We start from the raw sequence: 17,044 nt of genomic DNA, 5'->3' as shown, positions 1-17,044 counted from the left end.
CTCTTCTGAACGCCGCTAGCTCGCCACCCACCCACGGGTGAACCTGGTCAGGGTGCTTTCTCTCAGGGGCAGACTCTTTTCCGGGCGGGCTACCGGTGTCTCTGTTTGCTCGTTTCTTTCTTCCATTTCGGGAAAGTCTTCCTTGCTGGGTGTGGAAATCTCCTATGCCTTCCCTCGCCTATTCTGTCAGCTTTCAAATTCTCTTTCAGTTGCCACCCTCACAGATGGATTAGGAAACTCTTTCCGGTGCACTCATTAGTGAAATGACCTCCAGGAAGCTGGAATCCAATATCTAATGGCCGATTTTTAGCGAGTCCACACGCCAGGGTGGTCGGGGTCCAATGCAGCCCCGGCCAGGCCCAGGCCCCTTGGACTGGGCCACAGGAGGACACGGAGGAGGGTCCCGGCCCCCACGAAGCGGTGCCGGCAGTTCTCCACGGGCTTGGGCGTTTTCCAGAGGTAGGAGATGGAGGGGACTGATTTCTTCAGCGCCCCCCAAACCACGCCACCCCACCCCACCCATGGGACACATCCCCAGAGAGAGACGCCCCATACACTGGCTGTGCCCCAGCCCTGGCCCGGGGGAATAGGCGGCAGCCCACCCACAGGGCGAGGGGGGGGGGCGCAGCTGAAAGGGGTTGTGGGGGAGGGCGGCCCCTGGCTGGGGTCAAAGGGCGAGCGTCCCGCGCGTGCGCAGTCAGCGGCAGGCAGCGACGCGCTGGGGGTGGGCAGCGGGTAGGTGAAGGAGGCCGGGCGAGGAGACGAGGGGGGCTGGGAGGGCTCCACCTTGGCGAGTCCAGCCGTGGAGGCGCATCTTGTGTGAGTGTGAGTGAGTGTGAGTGTGTGTGTGTGTGTATAGAGAGACAGCCCCCCGCCCCGCCCCGCCCCGCCCCGCCCCGCCCCGCCCATCACCCCCGTCCCTGGGAGCCCGCGGGACCCGGCCGGCGAACTCAACCGGCCCGGCCCGGCGCGGGAGGCGGCGGCGGGGAAGCCCAGAGAGGCTCGGCTTCTTGAGCGGGGCAGGGGCGCCCTCCGCCGCCGTCTAGGGCCACACCACCCTGAACGCCCCCGATCTCGTCTGGTCTGGGAAGCTAAGCAGGGTCGGGCCCGGTTAGTACTTGGATGGGAGACCGCCTGGGAATACCGGGTGCCACAGGCTGCTGCTTTTTTTTTTTTTTTTGCCTCTTGTTCTGTCCCCTTTCTGGGAGCGCGGCGGCGGCCCGGGGTGGGGGTCACCCCCACCCTCAGCGCCCGCGCGGTGCCTGGCGCCCCAGCCCGCACCGTGGGGCCTCCTCTTGTCCCAAGCCGCGACACCGCCGCCACGCGGCAGCATGCGTGGCATCTGGACTGTCAGGTCTCAGACCAAAGGTCTGCTCTGTGGGAACCGACACGCTGGAGGAAACCTTGAGAGTCTGAGAGGGGAGGGAGTTCCAGAAGAAGGCCAGGATGTCATTTTGAGGGAGTATGTGACCAGAACTCGTCCCGTTGCTTTTGGGGTTCTATGGGCTACACGCAGGAATCTTTGGTGGTGGCACCTGATGTTGGGGGATCCGGAGTCACACCCAGACCTGCTCCACAGGCCTCCTTTTACTTTTCTCTTCGGATTCATTATTTTTAAAAAGTGTCTCTTACCTCTATGATTGCATTTTCTTTTCTCTCTCTCTTCAAGCAGATGATGGGAGTACAAGTATTCAGGTGACATGTGACGCCCGTGCCCCCCTCCCCCCTGCGTTCTTTTTTTTTTTTTTTTTTTTGAGGCAGAGTCTCGTTTTGCTGCCCAGGCTAGAGTGAGTGCCATGGCGTCAGCCTAGCTCACAGCAACCTCAATCTCCGGGCTCAAGCAATCCTGCTGCCTCAGCCTCCCGAGTAGTTGGGACTACAGGCATGCACCACCACGCCCGGCTGTGTTTTTCTATATATATTAGTTGGCCAATTAATTTCTTTCTATTTTTAGTAGAGACGGGGTCTCGCTCTTGCTCAGGCTGGTTTCGAACTCCTGACCTGGAGCAATCCGCCCGCCTCGGCCTCCCAGAGAGCTAGGATTACAGGCGTGAGCCACCGCGCCCGGCCCCCCCTGTGTTCTTATTCATATACCTCTCATGTTGTTCCAGCGTATTGTGGGGGTACCAATGTTAAGGTCGGGTGCCTTGCCCTCTCCAAGCCTCCCCCCTCGGGTCAGAGCTTCAAGTGCGCCCATCCCCCAGTCGGTGCGCACCCACCCCATGCCTAATGGATGTGTATGCCCCTCCCCTCCCCCCACCCGCCCGACACCCACCCGATGAAGGTGATTCCTCTCTGTCCACTTAGGCGTCCATCCGTTCGTACCAATTTGCCGGTGAGCGCGCTCACGTGGTGCTCGTGTGTCCATTCTTGGGATACTTGGCTTACTGGAACGGGTTCCAGCTCTGGCCAGGAGAACACGAGAGGCGCCCTCTCACGGCTGCTCCTCACAGCCGAATGGCACTCCGTGGTGTCCACGCGCCACATTTTATTGATGCACTCCTGGATGGATGGGCACTCGGGTCGCTTCCACGTCTTTGCGATTGTGAATTGTGCCCTAACTGTAACCCTAACCCTTACCCAGCCCGTCTCCTCTGCCCCTGCCTGACGCACTCCTCCCCGGCCAGGCCCGTCACTGTCCTGGGCCCCCGCCTGACCGGCTCCTCCCCGCCCGGCCGGTCACCGTCCTCTGCCCCTGCCTGACACGCTCCTTCCCGCCCGGCCTCTCACCGTCCTCGGCCCCTGCCTGACCGGCTCCTCCGTCGCCCGGGCCTTCCAAGGGCTTGGTGTGGACGCTGCTTCCAGGAAGCCCTCCAGAAACCCGGCAGCAGGGTGGCCGCAGCAGTCTCCAGCAGCCGTCCCTAAGTCGCGTGAGTGCGGGGGACGTGCCCCCGCTGTGCCGCGGGGGCCCAGCCTGGTGTCTTCCCTGAGGCCCTGCGGCTGCCGGCTGGGCTGCCGCTCCCCGCAAGGGGAGAGCCGCGGAGGTGGGGACCGCCTCCTGATGGGGACGTACACGCAGCTCTCCACGTCGGATTCCGGGGCTCTCTGTCCTGCCCGAAGGCCCAGCTGGCCTGCGGGTCCTTAGAGTGGCAAAAACATCCGAAAACTGAGATTGAGGGTCCGGTGGGTGTCTGCACTTTTGTGCTGGGCACCCCAGGGAGGCCCGGGGGCTGGCTGGACAACGTGGTCTGCTGGGCGGGGGGGTTGGAGGAGCAACTGATGCCCTTTGCACTTTGGGTAGCAAGAGTCTGAGGTGTCTCTGAGCCCTGTGCCCTGTGAGGGGGGAGGCGGGGGGGAGGAGGAGGAGGAGGAGGAGGAGGAGGTGGGAAGGGCCGGGGCCTGCAGTCCTGTTCCCGGGGTGGCACGGCAAGTGGCTTCTTCCACAGGCTGCTTGGCCTGGGCTCCCTGCACCTGGGCCTTTGGAGGACCGGCCCTGTGCTTGCCAACACTTCCTGCAGGGACCCAGAGCTGGGAGGTGGCATCTCTCAGCCCTGGGTCGGGCAGAGCCCCAGCGGGCCATGCCCACAACCTCTGTCAGCACCGGTCCCCCAGAAGGCTCCTTTGGGACCAGGATTCTCTTGCGGTGACTCTTTAAGGTCTGGCCCCTGGATGGAGGGGCACCAGGAGTAGAGGAGCAGGAAGGGGAAGGGGGTGGCCATGCGAGGGGACACTTTGAGGCCAAGTCCCAGCTTCAGCCTGATCCTCCTGGGAACCCCGCTCTGAGACAAGGAGCCGGGCTTCGCATTCCCACAGCAGCCAGTCGTGGGCTGAGGACACCTGGGGCGTTGGGAACTCCCTGGCTTCTCCTTGGTTTAACGTCTAGAGCTGCTTGTGAATCGCGCCGCCACACACACCCGAGCGCAGGTGTCTTCCGCACAGACTGCGGGCCTCGCTCTTCTGAATGCCGCTAGCTCGCCACCCACCCACCCACGGGTGAACCTGGTCAGGGTGCTTTCTCTCAGGGGCAGACTCTTTTCCGGGCGGGCTACCGGTGTCTCTGTTTGCTCGTTTCTTTCTTCCATTTCGGGAAAGTCTTCCTTGCTGGGTGTGGAAATCTCCTATGCCTTCCCAAGCCTATTCTGTCAGCTTTAAAATTCTCTTTCAGTTGCCACCCTCACAGATGGATTAGGAAACTCTTTCCGGTGCACTCATTAGTGAAATGACCTCCAGGAAGCTGGAATCCAATATCTAATGGCCGATTTTTAGCGAGTCCACACGCCAGGGTGGTCGGGGTCCAATGCAGCCCCGGCCAGGCCCAGGCCCCTTGGACTGGGCCACAGGAGGACACGGAGGAGGGTCCCGGCCCCCACGAAGCGGTGCCGGCAGTTCTCCACGGGCTTGGGCGTTTTCCAGAGGTAGGAGATGGAGGGGACTGATTTCTTCAGCGCCCCCCAAACCACGCCACCCCACCCCACCCATGGGACACATCCCCAGAGAGAGACGCCCCGTACACTGGCTGTGCCCCAGCCCTGGCCCGGGGGAATAGGCGGCAGCCCACCCACGGGGCGGGGGGGGGCGCAGCTGAAAGGGGTTGTGGGGGAGGGCGGCCCCTGGCTGGGGTCAAAGGGCGAGCGTCCCGCGCGTGCGCAGTCAGCGGCAGCGACGCGCTGGGGGTGGGCAGCGGGTAGGTGAAGGAGGCCGGGCGAGGAGACGAGGGGGGCTGGGAGGGCTCCACCTTGGCGAGTCCAGCCGTGGAGGCGCATCTTGTGTGAGTGTGAGTGAGTGTGAGTGTGTGTGTGTGTGTATAGAGAGACAGCCCCCCACCCCGCCCCGCCCCGCCCCGCCCAGCCCCGCCCATCACCCCCATCCCTGGGAGCCCGCGGGACCCGGCCGGCGAACTCAACCGGCCCGGGGCCTGGGGCGGGAGGCGGCGGCGGGGAAGCCCAGAGAGGCTCGGCTTCTCGAGCGGGGCAGGGGCGCCCTCCGCCGCCGTCTAGGGCGACACCACCCTGAACGCCCCCGATCTCGTCTGGTCTCGGAAGCTAAGCAGGGTCGGGCCTGGTTAGTACTTGGATGGGAGACCGCCTGGGAATACCGGGTGCCACAGGCTGCTGCTTTTTTTTTTTTTTGCCTCTTGTTCTGTCCCCTTTCTGGGAGCGCGGCGGCGGCCCGGGGTGGGGGTCACCCCCACCCTCAGCGCCCGCGCGGTGCCTGGCGCCCCAGCCCGCACCGTGGGGCCTCCTCTTGTCCCAAGCCGCGACACCGCTGCCACGCGGCAGCATGCGTGGCATCTGGACTGTCAGGTCTCAGACCGAAGGTCTGCTCTGTGGGAACCGACACGCTGGAGGAAACCTTGAGAGTCTGAGAGGGGAGGGAGTTCCAGAAGAAGGCCAGGATGTCATTTTGAGGGAGTATGTGACCAGAACTCGTCCCGTTGCTTTTGGGGTTCTATGGGCTACACGCAGGAATCTTTGGTGGTGGCACCTGATGTTGGGGGATCCGGAGTCACACCCAGACCTGCTCCACAGGCCTCCTTTTACTTTTCTCTTCGGATTCATTATTTTTAAAAAGTGTCTCTTACCTCTAGGATTGCATTTTCTTTTCTCTCTCTTTTCAAGCAGATGATGGGAGTACAAGTATGCAGGTGACATGTGTTGCCCGTGCCCCCCTCCCCCCTGTGTTCTTTTTTTTTTTTTTTTTTTTTTGAGACAGAGTCTCGTTTTGCTGCCCAGGCTAGAGTGAGTGCCATGGCGTCAGCCTAGCTCACAGCAACCTCAATCTCCGGGCTCAAGCAATCCTGCTGCCTCAGCCTCCCGAGTAGTTGGGACTACAGGCATGCACCACCACGCCCGGCTGTGTTTTTCTATATATATTAGTTGGCCAATTAATTTCTTTCTATTTTTAGTAGAGACGGGGTCTCGCTCTTGCTCAGGCTGGTTTCGAACTCCTGACCTGGAGCAATCCGCCCGCCTCGGCCTCCCAGAGAGCTAGGATTACAGGCGTGAGCCACCGCGCCCGGCCCCCCCTGTGTTCTTATTCATATACCTCTCATGTTGTTCCAGCGTATTGTGGGGGTACCAATGTTAAGGTCGGGTGCCTTGCCCTCTCCAAGCCTCCCCCCTCGGGTCAGAGCTTCAAGTGCGCCCATCCCCCAGTCGGTGCGCGCCCATCCCCCAGTCGGTGCGCACCCACCCCATGCCTAATGGATGTGTATGCCCCTCCCCTCCCCCCACCCGCCCGACACCCACCCGATGAAGGTGATTCCTCTCTGTCCACTTAGGTGTCCATCCGTTCGTACCAATTTGCTGGTGAGCGCGCTCACGTGGTGCTCGTGTGTCCATTCTTGGGATACTTGGCTTACTGGAACGGGTTCCAGCTCTGGCCAGGAGAACACGAGAGGCGCCCTCTCACGGCTGCTCCTCACAGCCGAATGGCACTCCGTGGTGTCCACGCGCCACATTTTATTGATGCACTCCTGGATGGATGGGCACTCGGGTCGCTTCCACGTCTTTGCGATTGTGAATTGTGCCCTAACTGTCACCCTAACCCTTACCCAGCCCGTCTCCTCTGCCCCTGCCTGACGCACTCCTCCCCGGCCAGGCCCGTCACTGTCCTGGGCCCCCGCCTGACCGGCTCCTCCCCGCCCGGCCGGTCACCGTCCTCTGCCCCTGCCTGACACGCTCCTTCCCGCCCGGCCTCTCACCGTCCTCGGCCCCTGCCTGACCGGCTCCTCCGTCGCCCGGGCCTTCCAAGGGCTTGGTGTGGACGCTGCTTCCAGGAAGCCCTCCAGAAACCCGGCAGCAGGGTGGCCGCAGCAGTCTCCAGCAGCCGTCCCTAAGTCGCGTGAGTGCGGGGGACGTGCCCCCGCTGTGCCGCGGGGGCCCAGCCTGGTGTCTTCCCTGAGGCCCTGCGGCTGCCGGCTGGGCTGCCGCTCCCCGCAAGGGGAGAGCCGCGGAGGTGGGGACCGCCTCCTGATGGGGACGTACACGCAGCTCTCCACGTCGGATTCCGGGGCTCTCTGTCCTGCCCGAAGGCCCAGCTGGCCTGCGGGTCCTTAGAGTGGCAAAAACATCCGAAAACTGAGATTGAGGGTCCGGTGGGTGTCTGCACTTTTGTGCTGGGCACCCCAGGGAGGCCCGGGGGCTGGCTGGACAACGTGGTCTGCTGGGCGGGGGGGTTGGAGGAGCAACTGATGCCCTTTGCACTTTGGGTAGCAAGAGTCTGAGGTGTCTCTGAGCCCTGTGCCCTGTGGGGGGGGGCGGGGGGGGAGGAGGAGGAGGAGGAGGAGGAGGTGGGAAGGGCCGGGGCCTGCAGTCCTGTTCCCGGGGTGGCACGGCAAGTGGCTTCTTCCACAGGCTGCTTGGCCTGGGCTCCCTGCACCTGGGCCTTTGGAGGACCGGCCCTGTGCTTGCCAACACTTCCTGCAGGGACCCAGAGCTGGGAGGTGGCATCTCTCAGCCCTGGGTCGGGCAGAGCCCCAGCGGGCCATGCCCACAACCTCTGTCAGCACCGGTCCCCCAGAAGGCTCCTTTGGGACCAGGATTCTCTTGCGGTGACTCTTTAAGGTCTGGCCCCTGGATGGAGGGGCACCAGGAGTAGAGGAGCAGGAAGGGGAAGGGGGTGGCCATGCGAGGGGACACTTTGAGGCCGAGTCCCAGCTTCAGCCTGATCCTCCTGGGAACCCCGCTCTGAGACAAGGAGCCGGGCTTCGCATTCCCACAGCAGCCAGTCGTGGGCTGAGGACACCTGGGGCGTTGGGAACTCCCTGGCTTCTCCTTGGTTTAACGTCTAGAGCTGCTTGTGAATCGCGCCGCCACACACACCCGAGCGCAGGTGTCTTCCGCACAGACTGCGGGCCTCGCTCTTCTGAACGCCGCTAGCTCGCCACCCACCCACGGGTGAACCTGGTCAGGGTGCTTTCTCTCAGGGGCAGACTCTTTTCCGGGCGGGCTACCGGTGTCTCTGTTTGCTCGTTTCTTTCTTCCATTTCGGGAAAGTCTTCCTTGCTGGGTGTGGAAATCTCCTATGCCTTCCCTCGCCTATTCTGTCAGCTTTCAAATTCTCTTTCAGTTGCCACCCTCACAGATGGATTAGGAAACTCTTTCCGGTGCACTCATTAGTGAAATGACCTCCAGGAAGCTGGAATCCAATATCTAATGGCCGATTTTTAGCGAGTCCACACGCCAGGGTGGTCGGGGTCCAATGCAGCCCCGGCCAGGCCCAGGCCCCTTGGACTGGGCCACAGGAGGACACGGAGGAGGGTCCCGGCCCCCACGAAGCGGTGCCGGCAGTTCTCCACGGGCTTGGGCGTTTTCCAGAGGTAGGAGATGGAGGGGACTGATTTCTTCAGCGCCCCCCAAACCACGCCACCCCACCCCACCCATGGGACACATCCCCAGAGAGAGACGCCCCGTACACTGGCTGTGCCCCAGCCCTGGCCCGGGGGAATAGGCGGCAGCCCACCCACAGGGCGAGGGGGGGGGGCGCAGCTGAAAGGGGTTGTGGGGGAGGGCGGCCCCTGGCTGGGGTCAAAGGGCGAGCGTCCCGCGCGTGCGCAGTCAGCGGCAGGCAGCGACGCGCTGGGGGTGGGCAGCGGGTAGGTGAAGGAGGCCGGGCGAGGAGACGAGGGGGGCTGGGAGGGCTCCACCTTGGCGAGTCCAGCCGTGGAGGCGCATCTTGTGTGAGTGTGAGTGAGTGTGAGTGTGTGTGTGTGTGTATAGAGAGACAGCCCCCCGCCCCGCCCCGCCCCGCCCCGCCCCGCCCCGCCCATCACCCCCGTCCCTGGGAGCCCGCGGGACCCGGCCGGCGAACTCAACCGGCCCGGCCCGGCGCGGGAGGCGGCGGCGGGGAAGCCCAGAGAGGCTCGGCTTCTTGAGCGGGGCAGGGGCGCCCTCCGCCGCCGTCTAGGGCCACACCACCCTGAACGCCCCCGATCTCGTCTGGTCTGGGAAGCTAAGCAGGGTCGGGCCCGGTTAGTACTTGGATGGGAGACCGCCTGGGAATACCGGGTGCCACAGGCTGCTGCTTTTTTTTTTTTTTTTTGCCTCTTGTTCTGTCCCCTTTCTGGGAGCGCGGCGGCGGCCCGGGGTGGGGGTCACCCCCACCCTCAGCGCCCGCGCGGTGCCTGGCGCCCCAGCCCGCACCGTGGGGCCTCCTCTTGTCCCAAGCCGCGACACCGCCGCCACGCGGCAGCATGCGTGGCATCTGGACTGTCAGGTCTCAGACCAAAGGTCTGCTCTGTGGGAACCGACACGCTGGAGGAAACCTTGAGAGTCTGAGAGGGGAGGGAGTTCCAGAAGAAGGCCAGGATGTCATTTTGAGGGAGTATGTGACCAGAACTCGTCCCGTTGCTTTTGGGGTTCTATGGGCTACACGCAGGAATCTTTGGTGGTGGCACCTGATGTTGGGGGATCCGGAGTCACACCCAGACCTGCTCCACAGGCCTCCTTTTACTTTTCTCTTCGGATTCATTATTTTTAAAAAGTGTCTCTTACCTCTATGATTGCATTTTCTTTTCTCTCTCTCTTCAAGCAGATGATGGGAGTACAAGTATTCAGGTGACATGTGACGCCCGTGCCCCCCTCCCCCCTGCGTTCTTTTTTTTTTTTTTTTTTTGAGGCAGAGTCTCGTTTTGCTGCCCAGGCTAGAGTGAGTGCCATGGCGTCAGCCTAGCTCACAGCAACCTCAATCTCCGGGCTCAAGCAATCCTGCTGCCTCAGCCTCCCGAGTAGTTGGGACTACAGGCATGCACCACCACGCCCGGCTGTGTTTTTCTATATATATTAGTTGGCCAATTAATTTCTTTCTATTTTTAGTAGAGACGGGGTCTCGCTCTTGCTCAGGCTGGTTTCGAACTCCTGACCTGGAGCAATCCGCCCGCCTCGGCCTCCCAGAGAGCTAGGATTACAGGCGTGAGCCACCGCGCCCGGCCCCCCCTGTGTTCTTATTCATATACCTCTCATGTTGTTCCAGCGTATTGTGGGGGTACCAATGTTAAGGTCGGGTGCCTTGCCCTCTCCAAGCCTCCCCCCTCGGGTCAGAGCTTCAAGTGCGCCCATCCCCCAGTCGGTGCGCACCCACCCCATGCCTAATGGATGTGTATGCCCCTCCCCTCCCCCCACCCGCCCGACACCCACCCGATGAAGGTGATTCCTCTCTGTCCACTTAGGCGTCCATCCGTTCGTACCAATTTGCCGGTGAGCGCGCTCACGTGGTGCTCGTGTGTCCATTCTTGGGATACTTGGCTTACTGGAACGGGTTCCAGCTCTGGCCAGGAGAACACGAGAGGCGCCCTCTCACGGCTGCTCCTCACAGCCGAATGGCACTCCGTGGTGTCCACGCGCCACATTTTATTGATGCACTCCTGGATGGATGGGCACTCGGGTCGCTTCCACGTCTTTGCGATTGTGAATTGTGCCCTAACTGTAACCCTAACCCTTACCCAGCCCGTCTCCTCTGCCCCTGCCTGACGCACTCCTCCCCGGCCAGGCCCGTCACTGTCCTGGGCCCCCGCCTGACCGGCTCCTCCCCGCCCGGCCGGTCACCGTCCTCTGCCCCTGCCTGACACGCTCCTTCCCGCCCGGCCTCTCACCGTCCTCGGCCCCTGCCTGACCGGCTCCTCCGTCGCCCGGGCCTTCCAAGGGCTTGGTGTGGACGCTGCTTCCAGGAAGCCCTCCAGAAACCCGGCAGCAGGGTGGCCGCAGCAGTCTCCAGCAGCCGTCCCTAAGTCGCGTGAGTGCGGGGGACGTGCCCCCGCTGTGCCGCGGGGGCCCAGCCTGGTGTCTTCCCTGAGGCCCTGCGGCTGCCGGCTGGGCTGCCGCTCCCCGCAAGGGGAGAGCCGCGGAGGTGGGGACCGCCTCCTGATGGGGACGTACACGCAGCTCTCCACGTCGGATTCCGGGGCTCTCTGTCCTGCCCGAAGGCCCAGCTGGCCTGCGGGTCCTTAGAGTGGCAAAAACATCCGAAAACTGAGATTGAGGGTCCGGTGGGTGTCTGCACTTTTGTGCTGGGCACCCCAGGGAGGCCCGGGGGCTGGCTGGACAACGTGGTCTGCTGGGCGGGGGGGTTGGAGGAGCAACTGATGCCCTTTGCACTTTGGGTAGCAAGAGTCTGAGGTGTCTCTGAGCCCTGTGCCCTGTGAGGGGGGAGGCGGGGGGGAGGAGGAGGAGGAGGAGGAGGAGGAGGTGGGAAGGGCCGGGGCCTGCAGTCCTGTTCCCGGGGTGGCACGGCAAGTGGCTTCTTCCACAGGCTGCTTGGCCTGGGCTCCCTGCACCTGGGCCTTTGGAGGACCGGCCCTGTGCTTGCCAACACTTCCTGCAGGGACCCAGAGCTGGGAGGTGGCATCTCTCAGCCCTGGGTCGGGCAGAGCCCCAGCGGGCCATGCCCACAACCTCTGTCAGCACCGGTCCCCCAGAAGGCTCCTTTGGGACCAGGATTCTCTTGCGGTGACTCTTTAAGGTCTGGCCCCTGGATGGAGGGGCACCAGGAGTAGAGGAGCAGGAAGGGGAAGGGGGTGGCCATGCGAGGGGACACTTTGAGGCCAAGTCCCAGCTTCAGCCTGATCCTCCTGGGAACCCCGCTCTGAGACAAGGAGCCGGGCTTCGCATTCCCACAGCAGCCAGTCGTGGGCTGAGGACACCTGGGGCGTTGGGAACTCCCTGGCTTCTCCTTGGTTTAACGTCTAGAGCTGCTTGTGAATCGCGCCGCCACACACACCCGAGCGCAGGTGTCTTCCGCACAGACTGCGGGCCTCGCTCTTCTGAATGCCGCTAGCTCGCCACCCACCCACCCACGGGTGAACCTGGTCAGGGTGCTTTCTCTCAGGGGCAGACTCTTTTCCGGGCGGGCTACCGGTGTCTCTGTTTGCTCGTTTCTTTCTTCCATTTCGGGAAAGTCTTCCTTGCTGGGTGTGGAAATCTCCTATGCCTTCCCAAGCCTATTCTGTCAGCTTTAAAATTCTCTTTCAGTTGCCACCCTCACAGATGGATTAGGAAACTCTTTCCGGTGCACTCATTAGTGAAATGACCTCCAGGAAGCTGGAATCCAATATCTAATGGCCGATTTTTAGCGAGTCCACACGCCAGGGTGGTCGGGGTCCAATGCAGCCCCGGCCAGGCCCAGGCCCCTTGGACTGGGCCACAGGAGGACACGGAGGAGGGTCCCGGCCCCCACGAAGCGGTGCCGGCAGTTCTCCACGGGCTTGGGCGTTTTCCAGAGGTAGGAGATGGAGGGGACTGATTTCTTCAGCGCCCCCCAAACCACGCCACCCCACCCCACCCATGGGACACATCCCCAGAGAGAGACGCCCCGTACACTGGCTGTGCCCCAGCCCTGGCCCGGGGGAATAGGCGGCAGCCCACCCACGGGGCGGGGGGGGGCGCAGCTGAAAGGGGTTGTGGGGGAGGGCGGCCCCTGGCTGGGGTCAAAGGGCGAGCGTCCCGCGCGTGCGCAGTCAGCGGCAGCGACGCGCTGGGGGTGGGCAGCGGGTAGGTGAAGGAGGCCGGGCGAGGAGACGAGGGGGGCTGGGAGGGCTCCACCTTGGCGAGTCCAGCCGTGGAGGCGCATCTTGTGTGAGTGTGAGTGAGTGTGAGTGTGTGTGTGTGTGTATAGAGAGACAGCCCCCCACCCCGCCCCGCCCCGCCCCGCCCAGCCCCGCCCATCACCCCCATCCCTGGGAGCCCGCGGGACCCGGCCGGCGAACTCAACCGGCCCGGGGCCTGGGGCGGGAGGCGGCGGCGGGGAAGCCCAGAGAGGCTCGGCTTCTCGAGCGGGGCAGGGGCGCCCTCCGCCGCCGTCTAGGGCGACACCACCCTGAACGCCCCCGATCTCGTCTGGTCTCGGAAGCTAAGCAGGGTCGGGCCTGGTTAGTACTTGGATGGGAGACCGCCTGGGAATACCGGGTGCCACAGGCTGCTGCTTTTTTTTTTTTTTGCCTCTTGTTCTGTCCCCTTTCTGGGAGCGCGGCGGCGGCCCGGGGTGGGGGTCACCCCCACCCTCAGAGCCCGCGCGGTGCCTGGCGCCCCAGCCCGCACCGTGGGGCCTCCTCTTGTCCCAAGCCGCGACACCGCTGCCACGCGGCAGCATGCGTGGCATCTGGACTGTCAGGTCTCAGACCGAAGGTCTGCTCTGTGGGAACCGACACGCTGGAGGAAACCTTGAGAGTCTGAGAGGGGAGGGAGTTCCAGAAGAAGGCCAGGATGTCATTTTGAGGGAGTATGTGACCAGAACTCGTCCCGTTGCTTTTGGGGTTCTATGGGCTACACGCAGGAATCTTTGGTGGTGGCACCTGATGTTGGGGGATCCGGAGTCACACCCAGACCTGCTCCACAGGCCTCCTTTTACTTTTCTCTTCGGATTCATTATTTTTAAAAAGTGTCTCTTACCTCTAGGATTGCATTTTCTTTTCTCTCTCTTTTCAAGCAGATGATGGGAGTACAAGTATGCAGGTGACATGTGTTGCCCGTGCCCCCCTCCCCCCTGTGTTCTTTTTTTTTTTTTTTTTTTTTTGAGACAGAGTCTCGTTTTGCTGCCCAGGCTAGAGTGAGTGCCATGGCGTCAGCCTAGCTCACAGCAACCTCAATCTCCGGGCTCAAGCAATCCTGCTGCCTCAGCCTCCCGAGTAGTTGGGACTACAGGCATGCACCACCACGCCCGGCTGTGTTTTTCTATATATATTAGTTGGCCAATTAATTTCTTTCTATTTTTAGTAGAGACGGGGTCTCGCTCTTGCTCAGGCTGGTTTCGAACTCCTGACCTGGAGCAATCCGCCCGCCTCGGCCTCCCAGAGAGCTAGGATTACAGGCGTGAGCCACCGCGCCCGGCCCCCCCTGTGTTCTTATTCATATACCTCTCATGTTGTTCCAGCGTATTGTGGGGGTACCAATGTTAAGGTCGGGTGCCTTGCCCTCTCCAAGCCTCCCCCCTCGGGTCAGAGCTTCAAGTGCGCCCATCCCCCAGTCGGTGCGCGCCCATCCCCCAGTCGGTGCGCACCCACCCCATGCCTAATGGATGTGTATGCCCCTCCCCTCCCCCCACCCGCCCGACACCCACCCGATGAAGGTGATTCCTCTCTGTCCACTTAGGTGTCCATCCGTTCGTACCAATTTGCTGGTGAGCGCGCTCACGTGGTGCTCGTGTGTCCATTCTTGGGATACTTGGCTTACTGGAACGGGTTCCAGCTCTGGCCAGGAGAACACGAGAGGCGCCCTCTCACCGCTGCTCCTCACAGCCGAATGGCACTCCGTGGTGTCCACGCGCCACATTTTATTGATGCACTCCTGGATGGAGGGGCACTCGGGTCGCTTCCACGTCTTTGCGATTGTGAATTGTGCCCTAACTGTCACCCTAACCCTTACCCAGCCCGTCTCCTCTGCCCCTGCCTGACGCACTCCTCCCCGGCCAGGCCCGTCACTGTCCTGGGCCCCCGCCTGACCGGCTCCTCCCCGCCCGGCCGGTCACCGTCCTCTGCCCCTGCCTGACACGCTCCTTCCCGCCCGGCCTCTCACCGTCCTCGGCCCCTGCCTGACCGGCTCCTCCGTCGCCCGGGCCTTCCAAGGGCTTGGTGTGGACGCTGCTTCCAGGAAGCCCTCCAGAAACCCGGCAGCAGGGTGGCCGCAGCAGTCTCCAGCAGCCGTCCCTAAGTCGCGTGAGTGCGGGGGACGTGCCCCCGCTGTGCCGCGGGGGCCCAGCCTGGTGTCTTCCCTGAGGCCCTGCGGCTGCCGGCTGGGCTGCCGCTCCCCGCAAGGGGAGAGCCGCGGAGGTGGGGACCGCCTCCTGATGGGGACGTACACGCAGCTCTCCACGTCGGATTCCGGGGCTCTCTGTCCTGCCCGAAGGCCCAGCTGGCCTGCGGGTCCTTAGAGTGGCAAAAACATCCGAAAACTGAGATTGAGGGTCCGGTGGGTGTCTGCACTTTTGTGCTGGGCACCCCAGGGAGGCCCGGGGGCTGGCTGGACAACGTGGTCTGCTGGGCGGGGGGGTTGGAGGAGCAACTGATGCCCTTTGCACTTTGGGTAGCAAGAGTCTGAGGTGTCTCTGAGCCCTGTGCCCTGTGAGGTGGGAGGCGGGGGGGAGGAGGAGGAGGAGGAGGAGGAGGAGGTGGGAAGGGCCGGGGCCTGCAGTCCTGTTCCCGGGGTGGCACGGCAAGTGGCTTCTTCCACAGGCTGCTTGGCCTGGGCTCCCTGCACCTGGGCCTTTGGAGGACCGGCCCTGTGCTTGCCAACACTTCCTGCAGGGACCCAGAGCTGGGAGGTGGCATCTCTCAGCCCTGGGTCGGGCAGAGCCCCAGCGGGCCATGCCCACAACCTCTGTCAGCACCGGTCCCCCAGAAGGCTCCTTTGGGACCAGGATTCTCTTGCGGTGACTCTTTAAGGTCTGGCCCCTGGATGGAGGGGCACCAGGAGTAGAGGAGCAGGAAGGGGAAGGGGGTGGCCATGCGAGGGGACACTTTGAGGCCAAGTCCCAGCTTCAGCCTGATCCTCCTGGGAACCCCGCTCTGAGACAAGGAGCCGGGCTTCGCATTCCCACAGCAGCCAGTCGTGGGCTGAGGACACCTGGGGCGTTGGGAACTCCCTGGCTTCTCCTTGGTTTAACGTCTAGAGCTGCTTGTGAATCGCGCCGCCACACACACCCGAGCGCAGGTGTCTTCCGCACAGACTGCGGGCCTCGCTCTTCTGAATGCCGCTAGCTCGCCACCCACCCACCCACGGGTGAACCTGGTCAGGGTGCTTTCTCTCAGGGGCAGACTCTTTTCCGGGCGGGCTACCGGTGTCTCTGTTTGCTCGTTTCTTTCTTCCATTTCGGGAAAGTCTTCCTTGCTGGGTGTGGAAATCTCCTATGCCTTCCCAAGCCTATTCTGTCAGCTTTAAAATTCTCTTTCAGTTGCCACCCTCACAGATGGATTAGGAAACTCTTTCCGGTGCACTCATTAGTGAAATGACCTCCAGGAAGCTGGAATCCAATATCTAATGGCCGATTTTTAGCGAGTCCACACGCCAGGGTGGTCGGGGTCCAATGCAGCCCCGGCCAGGCCCAGGCCCCTTGGACTGGGCCACAGGAGGACACGGAGGAGGGTCCCGGCCCCCACGAAGCGGTGCCGGCAGTTCTCCACGGGCTTGGGCGTTTTCCAGAGGTAGGAGATGGAGGGGACTGATTTCTTCAGCGCCCCCCAAACCACGCCACCCCACCCCACCCATGGGACACATCCCCAGAGAGAGACGCCCCGTACACTGGCTGTGCCCCAGCCCTGGCCCGGGGGAATAGGCGGCAGCCCACCCACGGGGCGAGGGGGGGGCGCAGCTGAAAGGGGTTGTGGGGGAGGGCGGCCCCTGGCTGGGGTCAAAGGGCGAGCGTCCCGCGCGTGCGCAGTCAGCGGCAGCGACGCGCTGGGGGTGGGCAGCGGGTAGGTGAAGGAGGCCGGGCGAGGAGACGAGGGGGGCTGGGAGGGCTCCACCTTGGCGAGTCCAGCCGTGGAGGCGCATCTTGTGTGAGTGTGAGTGAGTGTGAGTGTGTGTGTGTGTGTGTGTGTGTAGAGAGAGACAGCCCCCCACCCCGCCCCGCCCCGCCCATCACCCCCGTCCCTGGGAGCCCGCGGGACCCGGCCGGCGAACTCAACCGGCCCGGCCCGGCGCGGGGCCTGGGGCGGGAGGCGGGGCCTGGGGCGGGAGGAGGCGGCGGCGGGGAAGCCCAGAGAGGCTCGGCTTCTCGAGCGGGGCAGGGGCGTCCTCCGCCGCCGTCTAGGGCCACACCACCCTGAACGCCCCCGATCTCGTCTGGTCTCGGAAGCTAAGCAGGGTCGGGCCTGGTTAGTACTTGGATGGGAGACCGCCTGGGAATACCGGGTGCCACAGGCTGCCGCTTTTTTTTTTTTTTTGCCTCTTGTTCTGTCCCCTTTCTGGGAGCGCGGCGGCGGCCCGGGGTGGGGGTCACCCCCACCCTCAGCGCCCGCGCGGTGCCTGGCGCCCCAGCCCGCACCGTGGGGCCTCCTCTTGTCCCAAGCCGCGACACCGCCGCCACGCGGCAGCATGCGTGGCATCTGGACTGTCAGGTCTCAGACCAAAGGTCTGCTCTGTGGGAACCGACACGCTGGAGGAAACCTTGAGAGTCT

At 63.4% G+C, this 17,044-nt stretch overlaps 3 non-coding genes and 2 pseudogenes across 3 annotated transcripts; all 5 read left to right on the top strand.

Annotated features, from left to right (window-relative positions):
- Positions 1 to 1,040: 1,040 nt before the first annotated feature.
- Positions 1,041 to 1,159, top strand: LOC142864467 (uncharacterized; annotated as a pseudogene).
- A 3,772-nt stretch (positions 1,160 to 4,931) lies between these two features.
- LOC142864413 (5S ribosomal RNA) lies at positions 4,932 to 5,050 on the top strand. The gene has a single exon (XR_012914971.1). It is a non-coding gene; the product is annotated as a 5S ribosomal RNA (ribosomal RNA).
- A 3,791-nt stretch (positions 5,051 to 8,841) lies between these two features.
- On the top strand, positions 8,842 to 8,960 carry LOC142864466 (uncharacterized; annotated as a pseudogene).
- Positions 8,961 to 12,732: 3,772 nt separating this feature from the next.
- On the top strand, positions 12,733 to 12,851 carry LOC142864412 (5S ribosomal RNA). The gene has a single exon (XR_012914970.1). It is a non-coding gene; the product is annotated as a 5S ribosomal RNA (ribosomal RNA).
- A 3,820-nt stretch (positions 12,852 to 16,671) lies between these two features.
- On the top strand, positions 16,672 to 16,790 carry LOC142864389 (5S ribosomal RNA). Its single transcript, XR_012914947.1, has one exon. It is a non-coding gene; the product is annotated as a 5S ribosomal RNA (ribosomal RNA).
- Positions 16,791 to 17,044: the final 254 nt, after the last annotated feature.

This window comes from Microcebus murinus, chromosome 25 (assembly GCF_040939455.1).
Source record: "Microcebus murinus isolate Inina chromosome 25, M.murinus_Inina_mat1.0, whole genome shotgun sequence".
In the NCBI taxonomy this organism is placed as follows: Eukaryota; Metazoa; Chordata; class Mammalia; order Primates; family Cheirogaleidae; genus Microcebus; species Microcebus murinus.
The sequence above is the reverse complement of the archived record's forward strand: the minus strand, read 5'-3'. Positions and strand labels throughout refer to the sequence as shown.